The following is an 18,425-nucleotide window of genomic DNA, read 5'->3' as shown; positions in this document are numbered from 1 at the left end:
AAATGGTTTCAGTAGAGATTTTTTCGTGGCTTCTGCATGTACCTACGTATGTGTGTATGTATCTCGCCTAACTCAAAAACGAGTAGCCTCAGAACATTGGAAACATTGAATATAGGACTGGTATAACATCTAGTTGTGCACCTCCCTTTTTGGTTGCAATTGGCAGCACCAAAAGTATATATATATATATATATATACCCACTCTGTTACTTGATTCAGTAAGCTCACATTTTTTTTCTCCTTATAAGTTGATAAATTGTGCACTTTTTCTTTAAAAAAATGATTGAATTATATTATTCTTATCTTCCGGTTAAGGTTTGCATGCCTTTATTTAATCTACACGCAATAGTTGTAGAATTATTAATAGTAATAGAATAGTGCTGCTAAGCGTAATTTTTTTTTTGCTGTAGCAGCCATATTTGTTTACATTTGAAACTTAGAAGAACAATGAATTAAGTCTTTCTGTATCTTTAGCGTCGTTTTGCCGAGTAAGTCCAAAAGGAAACTTTTAGCACCGAAAATTCTGCCTTCTTGTCTGCTGGCCGAAGCTTGACTTTGCGTAGAAACTGTAACTTTAATTGTAAAAATTGTTTTTTTAATTGTTTTAATTGTATTTGGTGTTTTCTGTTTTTCTGTATCTTTCAAATTTTAATGAAGATATTTTAAGTATTTTTGTTTTACCGCGAAGCAAGAACTGAATTAATTGAATGAGAATTATAGCTCTAATGAAATTCGAGGAAATAAGTGTAAATGAAATGCAGGAAAAAATGCGTATAATTTAGTATTCCGTAAATAGAGAGGTCACGTTGTGTAAACATCAGATTCTTTTTTAACAGTTTCCAAGATATTTTCTCTCCTATTAATAACATTCATTTTTAGACCTTTAAGAATCTATTTCAGGTTTCAAGTCTTGGAAAATTCGTATTATTGTTTATGACAATATCCAGAGCACCCACATATTTTTTTGACGATATCCACAATTGTACGCAGTTTTTGAAAATCACAAATTATAAGTTAATCTAGCTTAAACATTCTAGTAGTACAACTTTTATACCAAATTAAATAACGGTTATATAATCGTAAATAATTGTTATAATTATAGCATCAGATTCTTTTTTAAGAAACGTAAGTCCAAATAGGTTAAGAATATGAGTGAAAAGATAGAAAATCCTGAATTAATGCTTAGAATTTGATTTTTTTTTTAAAGAGAATTTTGTGATTTCGATCATTTTTTCTTAATTAATGTATAGCTTCGATTAATAAATTTGTACCTAACTTTTTGGAAATTTTTACAAATTTGCGATATATTTGAGAATTTTGAATGCGCAAGTAAGATTTGAACGCACACGTAAGCATTTTATTTTTATCTAGTTAAAGTAAAATGGATATTTTAAAGAATGGTATATTTGCTTTACAAAGATTTTCGGAGGAAGGACTACGTTATTCAAAATTTGATGGCTCTAAGTATCTCGTTTATAGGGATTTGACGGCAAATGCCGTTTTGTTGATAACCCTTCTGGGCTAACGCCCTGATAATTTACACCAGTTGAAAGATTGAAATTCTCCGTCAGATTTAACGACGAATGCTTTACCGAAAGAATAGTTTCAGTAAGCAAAAATAAAATCATATTAAGATGCTTAAAAAGCATTATATTTCTTTTACTAACTTCTTTTTTCACGGTCAAAACTCTTAACCACCGTCATTATAGGATCTCAGGCAGTGAAAGGAATAAAAAAGAAACATGTAACACAAAGAAACAAAACTCCAAATGGTGTTTGAAAGCTTCAAAAATCAGACGTAGACTGCGCCTCAATTAATTATCTCCAAAGTTAATGCCAAAAAGGGGATATTGACACAATAATTTAGTTCTCCTATTAACAGCGATTCCACTGACACTAATTTCCCCGGGATAATAAGAGTAGGGTGGGTAAACAAGAATCTTATTTGATCGTTGTAACCCGTCACAAAACTTCAGCCAAGTCGTTCATCAGGTTGATGATATTTAATCAACCCGTTCATCGCGACGTAATGATTTGTAATTAGTAGCTTTAAGTGATCGTCTGTGAATGATGGCCAGCGGTTGCTTTAAGTTGGCCGTTTAGGAGTGTTATTTGGTTTCTGCGGGATGGTACCACCGTTATTTATTTATTTATTAATTATAAGAATTGTTTTTCATTCACAGCGCTGTTTCAATGTCAGAAGCCACAGAATTTTTACACGTAGAATGTGAACGCAGCTTCAAAAACTAACGGAGCTGGAAAATTAAAATAATTCTTAATAAAAAAAGACTCCTTCAATGAAATTTTTTGTGGTGTATTTTTTCAAATTTACTGTAGCATTTAAAAAATTTCCGATTTCGCGGTTCCGAAATATTACTTTCTTAATTGAAAGCTTTGATGACGTTTTTAAAAGAACATAACTATGTTTTTTTTTCTATGTTGCCGATATAAATTGCCATTTTAAAACTCTTTTCTGATTTCAATATTTTGATTTGAATATTATCTACATAAATTTTTCAAAATTAAAATAAGTATCACTTACCTTTATTTAATTTGTATGGTTATAAGATATTTTTCCCGCCTTCTTAGCATGCCTTCGTGGTGTAATGTTCAGCAAACTCGGCGCGTAATCGAGAGGTCCAAGGCATTGCTAATTTTTCAAGTCTCTTGCTTCCAAATAACCTAATGTATCTACAGTGGCGCCCGAACAGAGACGGGCGGTGGAGGAGGATTCTCCACCACCAGGATTTGGCGAATGGGTACCCTAATCACCAGTGGCCTTTTAAGAGGGGGAGTATATCAGGTATTACGCCCCCTTCTTAGCATGCCTTCGTGGTGTAGTGGTAAGCACATTCGGCGCAAATCGAGAGATCCGTGGTTCGAGTCCCTCCCGTGTTCATTTATCATCTCTCCTGCTTTCAAAAAATACCTAATGTTTCTATAGGGTCATTAAGTTTTTTTTTTTTTTTTTTTTGAAAGCAGGAAATGTGAAAAATGTGCAATGTCCTCGCTCGAACTTGAACCTGGACCTCTCTCACGCCAGTTCGAGAATGTAACCGTTATACCATGAAGACAATCCGGAAGGAGATAGAAAATACTTTATAAATAAATAAATAATAACTAACTAACAAATAGTCATTATTCGCTGTAATAATTAAAAAGCGTGAGTGTCTTTCGGATGTTTAAGTATCATGAGAATTGGTTGGTTTGCTTTATGCGATTACGGCTGAGCCTCGAAGGCTATCTGCCTAAGGAAAGGGATGCCTTCGTGGTGGACTTCCTAAGCGAAAACGCCCATGCAGCCAACCCGTTCGCGGGATTCGAATCTCGGACCGAATTACCACAGTTCAGCGATTTGATCGCTCAGCCACTGCTGAGCCTCTCATGAGGTCTCATCATTATCTTACAACAAAATAAATCATCATATTCTTCATCGACATTATTTGATCCATCTGATTCATCCACATTGATCATCTGGTATTTTAATTTCTTTCTTCTTTTTATTCTTACCTGGAAGACTGTCGAAGCTCTGAAATTTCTTCTTATACATGTTTGGATATTTTTTTTTATTATTTATTTTACAATGTGTGCCATCATTTTCAGAATATTCATTACTTATAAAAATATTATATTTCTAATTTGTAAGACACTGGGAGTGCTAAAAGCTTCCTCCCCAATTTAAGACAATTTTAGACAATAGTTGCTTTTCTAGCTAAAAGTTAGCTTAAATTGCTATTATATATATATATATAAAGATATATATATATATATAATTATAAGTAAGGTTGTAAGAACAAACGAAAAAATACCAATTTTGGTCAAAATTTTGCGCATTGTGCTGCAAAATTAAGGAAATTAGAAGATAAATTTTAATACGCAAGCCAAAAAGTTACCAAAAACTGTGGCTCCGTGAAAACTCCAACATTAGCATATTTGGTTGCTATGAAATGTGTGAAAGAGGAGAATATTTACAAGTTAAATTAAAAAAACTATATGCTAAACAAATTAGGTAATTTTTAATACAGTAAAAAAAAAAACAAATCAATTGAACGAGGTAAAATAAAGATAGTAGGCTATATGCTAAACGAAAAAAGTAGATTATAGAACACAGTAAAATACTAATCAATTGATCAAGGTAAAATATAAAAAATATATCAAAATTAAGAAGCATAAAATGGTTAAATATATGTATATATATATATATATATATATATGTATATATATATATATATATATATATATATATACATGTATCGCGCGGTCCACACTCCTGGCAAGCCCATGCTCGCCTTATGGCTTTTATAAACCGGCTACATGCGCACATATATATATTATGTTAAGATCAGTTTCTGAAGCTGTACTGGATGATATAATTAATGACGTATTTCCATGATGCTGAGTCGAATCTTGCTATGCGGCTGTAATGTCTTTACAGCCTGGAGGCACTTAATATTTCCAAATGGAATGTTTTCTTTAAAATATTAATAAGTAAACAGCGGTTCGAGATTGTTAGATTGCAATCTGTAGGAGATCTTCGGTCAAGAGTGATTAAAATAATAATAATCATCATCATAATAATAAAATATGAAAGCTTTCAGATTTTACATTACGCCCAAAGAGGCGTTTTTTTAACGTTTTGTGTGTTACCTTTATTTATTAAATATTATGTTCTTCGTACTTAAACCATAAAACTCAATTTAACAGCAATATCACAAAATAATTTTAAAATGAGCATATCTTTAGAATTTCCGATACACAATCTCGCGCACTGGAGAAATTTTTTTTTCTCCCGTACCGTGTTGCCATTGCTCGCTTTGAAATCGTTGAGTTCGTTAATCAAAAATTCATTAAAGTGTTACAAATATGAAATGGATAATAAAACAATTTTCGAATTCCAAATATAGGGCTTTCATATGCCCATATTCGGATCTAGACGTACGTTATTCAAAATTCGATGGCTCTAGGTACCATTGTTTTATCACAATACGAGAAACACATACATTTATGAAGATTCTTCCTTATTTAATTTCTTTAAATATAACACAGGGCGATAATATTTGGTGGCAACAATTTAAAAAGTGATACAACGGTTTTAGCGATTCAGTGCAAAATGCCGTTTCGAGATTATTATCGAGATTATTATTGCCAAAACGCTAAAACGAAACTAATAGCGTTTCTGGTCTATAACGCCCTTTGGGCTCTTAAAAAAAAAAAAAAAAAAAAAAAAAAAAAAAAGTGCTATTCCGCAAAAACGTGTAAGATAATGCAACTCCATTTAAAAAATAAAAAATAAATAAAAGTCAGGAATCTATTTGATTTTATCGATAAGTGATTTTAGATATATTTGACTTGATTTATTCGATTGATATTTTTGATTTGGTTTGCATTTATTAGAATCCCGGAGAATAGATTAACTGAGATTTTCAGGCTTTTACCCAGAACGTAAATGGGAACCAATTTCCCTTAAAAAATGCCATCTGAATGCATCCAACAAGTCCAACCATTTTAAGCAAATAATACTGATATGTTTCGCCGTATTTATTTAAACAAATAAACTGTCTGAGGATAACGAGAAACAACTCTCTTTACTACTGTTAATTCCATTTAATTTACTATTGTGACACATTAGTTTATTCTTCCATTCAGAAACCTGAAGTAATATACATGTTTTATAAATAAGTATATATGAATATTAGAAATATAAAATAGTGTTTGCCTTTAAAAAAATCATTTTATATTTCATGTTATTTGAATTTACTTCAGTTTCTATCTTTTTTAACTTTGAAAACAAATGTACCATTTAGCTCTTCCAATGGTCTCCAGAGTTTTCACTTATTTACACAGGCTTTGAGTATTAAGTGGTGATTATCTTTATTTACGAGACGCTCTTCCCAAATAGTTTGTAGAGACATTAGGATTTTTGGAAGCAGAAGAGATAAAAAATGAGCAATGCCCTCCCGGGACTCGAACCACGGACCTCTCGAATTTGCGTCGAGCGTGCTGACCACTACACCACGAAGGCATGCTAAGAAGGCGGGAGAAATTCCTTGTACATTTTAAAAATGTGTGTAATATTTAAAATTTCATAATTTTTGCTTTTATAAATAATGCAGTAAATATTTACATCCTAAAATTATGCACTATATGCATAAGGATAATATCCTATCATAAAATTATTATAAAAATACTATTGTCATTTAAAACGAAACAAAACAAAGCTAAGACAAACAAAAATATATTCTTTTGGTGCAATACGTTCGTAACATTTTGTTACAGATAGGCGATACTACTTTTCCAGGAGCTTATTCGCTCTTTATTCACTTGTGGAAACACAGTCACACATTTTGTTTGTTTTAGAAAAATTGTCTGTAAAGTGTACAAAGCTGAACTTTCAGCTGTTCTAGACATTCTACTCTTCCGGTTTAATTGATATTAAACTTTAACCGGTGAAATAAATTTTAAACAGTGTTGCTTGCAAGATTAGTATTACGGTCCTTGCGATAATTAAAAGCTCTTTCGAATTTTGATTTTGATTTGAGGAACTCACTTACTTGAAACTTCATGATTCTGCGGAACGCAGTCTAAAGATAGTTAATCTAAAACATCTGAACTACTAAAATATATGCACATTTGTCTGTCTGTTTGTTTATTTGCAAAATCATCTCCTTCGGAAGGCGGAAATTTGAGTTTCGAGAAAGATGCATCTAGATTACAAAAATTCGTCGGAAGCCATTTCGACCATTCTCATCTTCGTACGATTTTAATCAGCCTAGATATTAATTAAAAACTCTGAAAACATTAATTTTCGCACTCATTTTTCCGAATGGCAACAGTCTCGCTCACTGGAGATAAAAATTCTTTATTTTGAAAAGTGTTGCCACTGCCCGCTTTTAAATCGTAGAGTTTGTTAATCAAAAGTTAGTAATTTTTACAAATTATGAAACAAAAATAGCATTACCAAGCCTTAAACGTATTATTATTATTATTATAAGGTCATATTTTGACACTGAAGAAACTATGTGATTGCATGTGGCGTCATTGAACGTCGAAAATATTTCGTTAATGTTGGCATTTTAAATAAATAGCTGCTATTGGCAACTTTTATGTTTCAAGTTAGGAATAATTGACACGATATGTTATTGTCGCGTTAATTCTTTAATTCATATTGAGAAAAAGTTGTTATATTATATTAAATTTTAATCATGACTTCATACGTACATGTATTAACCCGAAGTGTCCAAATTTACGTTTCCTGGTTTGGCAACAAAAAATTATTAGTCCAAAGAAGCAATTTGCCCAGAAGGACTATTAATTTCATTTTTGGCATTTTGCGTTGATTCACTACAAACGTAGTTTCCCTTTTTAAATTGTTACCACCAAATATTATCGCCCTGTATTATATTTAAATAAATTAAATAATAAAGAATCTGCATAAATGTATGTATGTTTCTCGTAATGTGATAAAACAACGGCGCCTAGAGCCATCCAATTTTGAATAACGTAATCCTTCTGGGAATATGGGCATCTGGAAGCCCAAATTTGAAATTTGGAATTCGATTTATTATCAATTAGCAGCTACGCAGCCAGCCTTCGTCTGGCTTTTAAATGTACCGGGAAAATGCCTGAAGGGAACACCAAACGTTAAATTTGAAAAGCAGCGCAGAATTTTACTCTGCGGAATTTTGCGCAGTTTTTAAATTACGAAAAATTACAAATTAAAATACAAATTAACTCTGCAGAACAACATCATAAAAAAAACACAAATTTTAAAAAAATGTATTACATATATAAAAAATTACAATGAAATAAGCAATATCCCTTAATACAAATATTAATTATCCTAATAAATAAATTAATCAACTCCCCGTTGTCTTCTCTCAACAAACGTCCAGTATCCAAGAGAAACATTACATTTAAAAACTCCACAGAATTTATCGCCCTCATTTTTCCAAGTGGCAACAGTGCTGATTTCAACAGTCAGCAGTCCAGTGTACAATTGAATGAAAAACTGTTGCCAAAACCACATTTCTAAAAGAGTGAAACTATTCAAAATGATGCGACAAAAATTGAAAAAAAAAAAAAAAAAAAAAAAAAAAAATCAACAAAATCTGAAATGTTTCAGATTTTAAATTACGTCCAAAGGGGCGTTTTTTAACATTTTGTGTGTTACCTTTCTTTATTAAATATCATGTTCCTCGCACTTAAACCATAAGATCCAGCGCAACAGCAATATCGCAAAATAGTTTTAAAACGAGCATATCTTTAGAATTTCCGATACAGAGACTCACGCGCTGGAGATAAAAATGTTTTTTCTGCACAACGTTGCCATTGCTCGCTTTGAAATCCTTGAGTTTGTTAATCAAAAATTCGTCAAAGTTTTAAAAAATAGGAAATCGATCATAAAACAAATTTCAAATTTCAAATTTGGTCTTCCACATGCTCATATTCGTTGGAGGATTACGTTATTCAAAATTCGATGACTCTATGTACCGTTGTTTTATCACAATACGAGAAATATACATACATTTATGCAGATTTTTCATTATTTAATTTCTTCAAATATAATGCAGGACTCTAACATTTTGTGGCAACAGTTTGAAAAGTGAACCGACGTTTATGAGTCCGACGCAAAATGCCAAAACGAAACTAATAGTCCTTCGGGATTCAAATCCCTTTGGACTAAAAATCTGATTCGATTTTTTAAAAAATCGGTTCGAGGTGCACTGGCTCTTGTCTAGATGCACTTATATACCAAATTTCGTAGCCCTGTGTCTATTAGCTTACGCGCAGCACGAATGAAAGACACACAGACTCTTTCTTTTATTATATGTAGAGATTTCATATTTTGTAAAACTTTAAGGAATTTTTTATTAAGAAACTCAAGGATTTCAAAGCGAGCAATGGCAACGTTGTACAGAGAAACATTTTTATCTCCGGCGCGAGAGTGTGTATCAGAAATTCTAAAGATACGCTCATTATAAAATTATTTTGCAATATTGCTCTTGAACTGAATTTTATGGTTTAAGTGCAAAAAACATATTAATAAAATAAAGGTAACACAAAAAATGTTAAAAAACGCCTCTTTGGACGTAATTTAAAACCTAAAGCCTTTCAGATTTTTTATTAGTCCAAAGGGATTTCAGTCCCGAAGGACTATTGCTTTCGTTTTGGCATTTTGCGTCGGACTCATAAACGTCGGTTCACTTTTCAAACTGTTGCCACAAAATGTTAGAGTCCTGCATTATATTTGAAGAAATTAAATAATGAAAAATCTGCATAAATGATTGTCTATTTCTCGCATTGTGATAAAACAATGGTACATAGAGCCATCGAATTTTGAATGACGAAATCCTACTGCGAATATGGGCATCTGAAATCCCAAATTTGGAATTTGTTTTATTATAGATTTTATATTTTGTAAAACTGTAAAGAATTTTTGATTTACAAACTCAATGCTTTAAAAGCGAGAAATGGCAACGTTATATAGAAAAAAAAATTCTTTTATCTCCAGCTCGCGAGACTGTGTATATCGGAAATTCTAAAGATATGCTTAATTTAACATTATTTTGCAATATTGCTCTTGAACTGAATTTTTTGGTTTAAGTGCAAAGAACATGATATTTAATAAATAAAGGTAACACTCAAAACGTTAAAAAAACGTCCCTTTGGACGTAATTTAAAATCTGAAAAATTTCAGATTTTTTTTTTTAAATTTTATTATTTTTACTAATTGATTTTTACTCGGAAAGAATAAACTGATTTCATTCATACTGAAAGGCTTTTACACATTTCCCGTGTACATAGAACTTATAAATTTTGCTTTGGCTGCAACTTGCTCATCTGGCGGGTTTGTGCGCTGGTATTAAAATAAATTATAAGCTTGTGAATGAAAATTGAACAATAAAAATATGATAACCTTCTATTTATTTAATTTAAAGCCAGATCTAAATCACACAGTTAACTTCCTGTCACAAGCTATACAGATGTCGTTGAACCGTCTTCAAGGTGAGAAGACTGATGTCAAGACAGGTTCATTTTCTGAGCTGTTTTACACGGTCACTGCATACATACCTTACTCAACAATGCAAGAAAAGCTTGCTGTACACCTATAAAAACAGATCTTGTAAATATTTACTATCGATGCTTATCCTCCACAAACCCCACTTTCCCTGTGTGAGCTGGAAGAGATCCTGAAATCACACAAAAGAGAATCCGTGCACGTGCGTCATACAAAAAGCAGGTTCGCTACATTCTTTGAAATCTTTCATACCGAAGATGGAGGGTGGGCGAAGTTGTCACAAAGAGACTAACAAGCACGTACCTGGCATAAATACGGAGTTATCGAAGGGGATTTTTCAACCCCCCCATGCTTCTGCAATGACAAAAGATTCGCAAAGTATATCTAAAGCACCTGAAACGCAATTCAATAGTTGATGGTTGGGGGAGGCGGAATAAAAAGATTGAAAGAGATCCATTTTTTAGGTCAGTTCTTAATGACAAGTCCTTCGGTCAATGCCTGTTAGTGGTTGAAATTAATATCGCAATTTGAATTTATGAAATTAACTTACCTTTACAAAAGCATTTTAAAAAATGTGATTAAATATATACTGAGTTCTAATGAAAATCCAAATATTGGTAAATTGAAGCTTGAAAACCAAACAAGCAGCATTTTTCTGTTTCAAGACATACACGAATTCCACAATGCCGACGATGCAACAGGATAGTATATACATTATTTAGGAGAAGAGTGAGAAGAAAAAAAGAAAGTAAGAAAGAAAAACATTTTGAATTTTGTCTGGATTTTCCCAGTCTTTTTATAAATCTTTTACTTGCCCCCCTTTTAAGTTGTTTTACACATAACTGCAGATGAAAGTCCAGTATTAATGTCCCGGACTTTAATGATTTGGGGATCAGTCTGTGGTATTATTTTCACATCCTGCCTCTACACTCTACAAGATAAAACACTGGAAATGGAAATTGAATGTCACTTTTTAAGGTACTAAATGTAAATCTGTAGGCCTTGCATATCGGAAGTAATTATCTGAAAATTACTTATGTTGCATTTGCAGCGCCAATCCCATTTTGCGAAAATTTTTTTCTTTGTGATATAGGATCACTTAAAGACAAAGTTGCCTCAGGTTGAGATAAGGAAAGGTTAAGGCACAAGAATCTTGGCTTCTGACTTCCGAGGTCTTTCTGTTACTGAGATAGGAGAAGCCATTGGCAGATAGGAAGCTATAAACAGGCGTACAAAATATTACAACAAAATACAATCAAAAAACTGAAGGGTTTCAGATTTTAAATTACGTCCAAAGAGCCATTTTTTTTAAATTTGTGTGTTACCTTTATTTATTAAATATCTTGTTCTTCGCACTTAAACCATAAAATTCAGTTCAACAGCAACATCGCAAAATAATTTTAAATTGAGCATATCTTTAGAATTTCTGATACACACTCTCGCCCTGGAGATAAAAATGTTTCTCTGTATAACGTTGCCATTGCTCGCTTTGAAATCCTTGAGTTTGTTAATCCAAAATTCGTTAAAGTTTCACAAGATATGAAATCGATAATAAAACAAATTCCAAATTTCAAATTTGGAATTTGCTACCAGATGATTCGCAGGAGGATTACGTTATTCAAAATTGGATGGCTATAGGTACCGTTATTTTATCACCATGAGAGAATCAGACATACATTTACGCAGATTCTTCATTGTTTAATTTCTTTAAATATAATACAGGGCGACAACATTTGGTGGCAACAATGTGAAAAGTGAAACTCCGTTTATAGTGAACCAATGCAAAGCGCCAAAACGAAATTAATAGTCCTTCTGGGCAAATTGCGCCTTTGGATTAACAAATTTTTAATAGAATTAATTAAACATGTCTGTTACATCGAAGCAAAGCCATTCATTAATAAAACAAACTATTGAACTATTTCTAATAAATTGAATTATTACAGAGATTAAAATGTACGCAAAAGTAATATGTTCGTATATTGAAAATGGATTTAACCATTCAAATAATTTAAATAATGTAAGATTCTGAATTCAAGAACAAGAGGATTTAAGATTAAAACTTACCATGAGCCCAGTGTTGTAAGTAATCTTGCACATTAAAAATAAATTTTAATTGAATAAAAAGTGTTATGTTACTCGATTAACTGTAAACGCTTTTTATAAAACAGTTCATTTTACTTTAACATGGTTATTTATATATAGAAACTTTCAGGGAAGCAGTATTTATAAACTAAATTTCACTGGAATTCAGTTTCTAAAAACTATTATTGCTCCAACCAAGAGGTCAATGAGAGGGAAAGTTCTGTGCTTAATGTATTAAATGCTTTAAAACATACAGGGTGATCAAAAAGTCAGTATAAATTTGAAAATTTAATAAATCATGGAATAATGTAGATAGAGAGGTAAAAATTGACACACATACTTAGAATGACATGGGGTTTTATTAGAACCAAAAAAAAAAAAAAAAGTTCAAAAAATTTTATGATTTTTATGCAGGATGGCGCTCTACCCCATATTGCTAGACGCGTGAAATATCTCTTGCGTGCGTCGTTTGGTGATGATCGTGTGCTCAGCCGCCACTTTCATCATGCTTGGCCTCCCAGGTCCCCAGGCCTCAGTCCGTGCTATTATTGGCTTTGGGGTTACATGAAGTCGCAAGTGTATCGTGATCGGCCGACATCTCTAGGGATGCTGAAAGACAACATCCGACGCCAATGCCTCACCATAACTCCGGACATGCTTTACAGTGCTGTTCACAACATTATTCCTCGACTACAGCTATTGTTGAGGAATGATGGTGAACATATTGAGCATTTCCTGTAAAGAACATCATCTTTGCTTTGTCTTAATTTGTTATGCTAATTATTGCTTTTCTGATCAGATTATTGCTTTTCTAATAAAACCCCGTGTCATTCTAAGTATGTGTGTCAATTTTTACCTCTCTATCTACATTATTCCGTGATTTATTAAGTTTTCAAATTTATACTGACTTTTTGATCACCCGGTAGAATAAAGATGCAAAATGGAAAACAACTTATTTTTGGTTTATTCCAAAGGGGATGTATTTATAAAATTAATTTTCTTTCTTTATATGCATTTTTAATCTCCAGAAGAAACCACACTTTTTTTCCTAGATCACCCAAAAGGTCAGGATGAACAAATTGTTTCATATTTCAAAATTTCGCCAAGAACATAGAATAAGGATATTGCCTAATTTCAACTTGTATCAGTATCTTTCGCAGTTGATCAAAAGCTAGCTTGGTCGTGCTATAGCTGATAAAGTTATATAACTAGAACAAAAAACAAATTTCTAAGATACCGCATAGGCTCCTTGTACGGCCTATTAAATTACACACATCTTATGCTGCACTTCATTTAAATTTATTTCTCGAATTAATCCAACTTAATTAATTGATCCCTCAAAGCAGATTTAAAATCACTTCAAAAACTGCAAAATTTGCGTTAAATATTCCGGTTAATTTTTGTAATATGGGAGACAAACTTCTAATTTTCATTTACATAAAACTTTCCCTAATATAACTACCGAAACCGACAGATACCATTAAAATTTAGATTTGTTATTTGTGGAAAATTATTATTCTTTTAAAATTTGAAAAACATAAAAAATTTAAACACTAATATTTAAACTAATATTTAAAATTTAATAAAAAAAATTTAAAATTTTGCCAGAACATATTTTCGCCATTTAATACGCTTCTGAAGGAAGTGTATGACTACGACCAACGATTCCGAAAATAAAGGCCGGATACCCCAATTCTCCTTACTTGACCTATATGTTTTTATATAAAATTATTAAAAGAATAAGAAATAATCAGAACTTAAATGCAAGTTTATATATATATATATATATATATATATATATATTCTTTTTTGCAGCATTATGCGCAAAAAATTTTTAAGACCAAATAGGTCTTACATCTCATTACTTGTTAGCTTTAAAATTTCTATTTCTCTCTCTCTCTCTCTATATATATATATGTAATAATAAAATTCCATATAACATATAACATATAACAATAGGGCGCTTCCTTCTTATGAAAAGAAGGAAAGGAGTTTAGGCAAAATTGCCCATTACTCTTCCGCCATTTGATCATTTAAATCAAGGGATTTAAATGGTAACTCCCGTAAAAGGTAAATAATAAATAGATAAGATCTCAAACTGACACCAAATCTATAGTATCAGCAAAAGATCCCATCTCTAAGTTCAAGGTGTCGGCTGGATCGTAAAAACTTGCCTATTGGATGGAAAACCGATTCAATCCCTCCCAAACCACCAAACGCAAATTCTTGACCAAACAAGAGTGCGATGGAGAGTCAAATAAATAAATAAATAAATAAGGAGGGCAGAGGTGCATTCTCAAGCCAAATGGCCAGGTAGTGTATAAAGATTTGATATCAATATATTCCAAAACACAGCTATGAGAGGGAAATCCCTGCATAGTTTCTTTTCAAAAAAAAAAAAAAAAAAAAAAAAAAAAAAAAGAGCTCATAGGGCGTCTCAATGCTTGTTTCTTGTGGTTCCATATTCACCTTACCTGTAGGTGTTTAGTATACATCAGAAACCCTATTATGCCAGAGAGACCTTTGTATAAAAGGGCTTGATCAAAGGTAATATAGGGAAACCCAAGGAATTTGTTTCTAGGGACAGAGAACACCGGACATCGTCCCAGAAAGTGAAAAGGTGTTTCCTCTTCTTCTCCACAAGCTGGGCAGAGAGGAGATTCGACAAGACCACATTTGTGGAGACGCTTAGCTAGATAAGCATGTCCAGTAACAATTTGAATTACCTGACGTAAGTTAGTTCTACTGAGGTGTATGAGTTTACCTGAAAAGTTAAGTGTACTGAGCACCAATTTAGAATGAGCACAGTCTGGAAGTTTAGACCATATATCATCATGTTTGTTCTTTATCCAGCTTCTTACTTCTTTTTTAACCGTTTGATATGAAACTGGGTAAAATGGTTCTGGGCCAGACGTGGGTAGTTGCGAAGCATCTTTAGCTACTTTATCAGCTAGTTCATTTCCAGCAAAATCACAATGACCTGGGACCCAGACTAAACTAATGGTATTATGGGCCTGAGCCAGAGAATTGAGATCTTGAGTACAGTTCAAAACACAGTTTTGTAACTTGACACGATTAGCCAGGGCAAGGATGGCTGATTGGCTGTCAGAGAGAATATATATATACTTATCAACTGTATTTTTAGCTAAGAGCTCCCTGGCGACCATATTGATCGCCAGAACCTCGGCTTGGAAAACAGTTGTAAATTTACCAAGGTATAGATGAAATCTAATGAAATCTTCTTCAGATCCCTTGGCCCTTATAATAGCTCCAGCTCCAGTGAAGTTGGATTTTGATCCATCTGTGTAACATTCAATTGAGCCTGTTGGAATTAGGTCAATTAGAGATTCTATCTCATTCCTTTTTGGTATATGAGTTGAGAATAGTTTATCTGGAACTATTGTTTTAGTAATTGCATCTTTGGGCATATAGATTATAGGGATCTCATTGCCCAAGTCCAGACATATGTCAATGTGGCTTTTCAGGTGGCTTTTATGACCAAAACCTGTCCTTTGGCACCATGTGCCATTTTTATTCAATCTACACATGGCTTTAATTGCTTCTCCGCTCAAGAATAATTTCAAGGGTGGAATTTGCAGTAAAAATTCTAATGCAGCAGTAGGGGTACTATTTAAAGCCCCACTAATGCTTAGGCAAGCAAGTCTTTGCACCTTTTGTAAAATGTTTAAATACGTGCTTTTGTTAATAACATTAATCCAGACCACGCATCCGTAAGAAAATAAAATTCCATAGTCAAGAATAGAATTAAAATTCTAACTGTATGTTCTTTTCATTTTTAATGGCGACACTCTCTTATTTGAAAGTACGTGGAATTAAATCCACAGCCCCGTAGTAAAGTTGTTTTTCCCGCCTTTTCTACACGTACAGTTTTAGAATGTTCTGGAAATATTTCAAACGAACTGGATTGGCTGACGAGGTTGACGTCATTTCTTGGAAGCTCCGCCTTTCCAGAGGCTATAAAATGACTCGCAAAAGGAATATCGGTCCTTTTTCTTAAATGTCACGATGCAGTAAACCTTCATACAAAATATTATTAGTAGTTCTTTTTTATTTACTCCGGAGATCAGATTTTTGTAATTGCTATTTTCTCCTGAAATATAATAAATGGGTCCTGTTTTTTAAAACTATCTTCTGATGATTTAATCTACGACTACATTGATGATTCTTCAACAATCTATTTATTCCTGACAAAAGCTGGTACATCATATATATATATATATATAAATTACATGGAAATTAATATATATGTTACCGTGAAATACCGAAATTGGAGAATGTCGACTTTCACCGAAGAATGTCAACATTCACCAAATACGTCGGTGAAAGATCGAATATTGCATTACATTCTTGTACATTCGGACCCTCACCGGTGTATATCGACAATCACAGATATGCTCTGGTGTGGGTCCAAAAGAGAGGGTCATAAAGTATCATAATAGTTTAAATTGTTGCAATAAATAAGATTTGAATCACATAATTTAGTAAATTTTTTATTACTGTTATTTTATTTTCTCATTTAGAAGGTACTGTATAATTAAGTAAGTTTTTAACTTCTATTATTTTCCTTTCTCATTTTGAATGTACCGTGGGTTTTAAGTTCTTATATTCTTAAGTTCTTATTTTAACTTTTAAGTGCGTTTTTTCGCGACTGAATTGCGGAGAAGAAAATATAATATTCTTATATGTTGAACATTCACCATTAGTACATGGTGAATGTCGACATTGACCGGTGTAAGTCAGAAATATTTAGAAATATATAGAGTATTTGGAAATATTTCGGACATACACCAAGCGACTAGGTGATTGATGACATTCACCGGTGAAAGTCGACACTCTCTGGATTTCGGTGTTTCACCGTAACATATACATGGATAACGAAACATGAATTGAATGACTGAAGAGTTAGGTTTGGAGGCAACTTTCCCTTGATAAGTCTGTCTCCTGTCTGCTCAACAATCATTCACTTATGCATTTTTATAAATAAATTTTTTAGGATTAAATTGTTTTTGGAATTTTATATTTATTCATGGATTTTGATACTTGCACTTGATTTACATATGCTCTTAGAATTTAAATGATATTGTGTATTAGTTCGCAACAATAATTAATCATTTATTTGTTTGCATTAAATTTCATTAAAATTTATTAACTTAAAATTTGCTTTTTACGAATAGAGAATGTTTGTTAAATTTAAATAAATATATATATGATATACCAGCTTTTGTCCGGAATAAATAGATTGGTGAAGAATCATAGATGTAGTCGTAGCTTAAATTATCAGACGATAAGTTTAAAAAACAGGATCCATTTATTATATTTCAGGAGAAATTAGCAGTTACAAAAATAAGATCTCCGGAGTAAATAAAAAAGAACTACTAATAATATTTTGTATGAAAGTTTACTACATCGTGACATTTAAGAAAAAGGACCGATATTCCTTTTGCGAGTCATTTTATAGCCTCTGGAAAGGCGGAGCTTCCAAGAAATGACGTCAGCCTCGTCAGCCAATCCAGTTCGCTTTAAATATTTCCAGAACATTCTATAACTGCACGTGTAGAAAAGGCGGGAAAAACAACTTGACTACGGGGCTGTGGATTTAATTCCACGTACTTTCAAATAAGAGACCGTCGCCATTAAAAATGAAAAGAACAGACGGTTAGAATTTTAAGTGTATTCTTAACTATGGAAAATTTTATTATTACATATATATATATATATATATATATATATATATATATATTTGGTATTGCCGATTAAAATAAAAATTTGAGGTGCACAACTAGATGTTATAGAGTCCTATATGCAAAACTTCGATATTCTACGACGAATAAAAATGGCCAAAATGAATTTGGGAATGGGCAAAATGAATATTTCCTTTGAAGTATGTATGATACCCGAAACTTTGTTTATTTCATACAAGGTAGTAAAAATGTTTAAAATACGTTTCAGCTCGCGGCAGTTGTTATTTCATATTAGAAGGAACTGCATATTAGAAAAATAAAAAAAAATCTTCACAGTATACATGAATTTTGATGCAATTTGTTTTTTCTAATTTTCCCATGAAAATTTTTATCATGAAATTAAATCTTGCGTGGATTATCTTATCAAAAGAGAAGTTGATATAATATAAAATATTGTGTGTTACTGGAATTTTCAATTATCCGAGGCGAATACAATCCTATATATTTCGGATAATCGAGGTTCTACGGTAATTCAGTTAAATGGACGAAGTATTCCCTTATCCAGACGGTGTAATTCCTTTGCGTATTTTAGAGGGAAAACAAATTACAGATTCGGAAAATCT

At 32.3% G+C, this 18,425-nt stretch overlaps 1 non-coding gene across 1 annotated transcript; it reads right to left on the bottom strand.

Annotated features, from left to right (window-relative positions):
- Positions 1-5,950: 5,950 nt before the first annotated feature.
- Positions 5,951-6,022, bottom strand: TRNAL-CAA (transfer RNA leucine (anticodon CAA)). Its single transcript has one exon. It is a non-coding gene; the product is annotated as a tRNA-Leu (tRNA).
- Between the last annotated feature and the right edge of the window lie 12,403 nt (positions 6,023-18,425).

The sequence above is a fragment of the Stegodyphus dumicola genome, chromosome 6 (assembly GCF_044657685.1).
Source record: "Stegodyphus dumicola isolate Sdum_Otavi_A_Nest chromosome 6, ASM4465768v1".
NCBI classification, from domain to species: domain Eukaryota; kingdom Metazoa; phylum Arthropoda; class Arachnida; order Araneae; family Eresidae; genus Stegodyphus; species Stegodyphus dumicola.
Note: the sequence above shows the minus strand (reverse complement) of the source record. Positions and strands in the feature narration are given on the sequence as shown.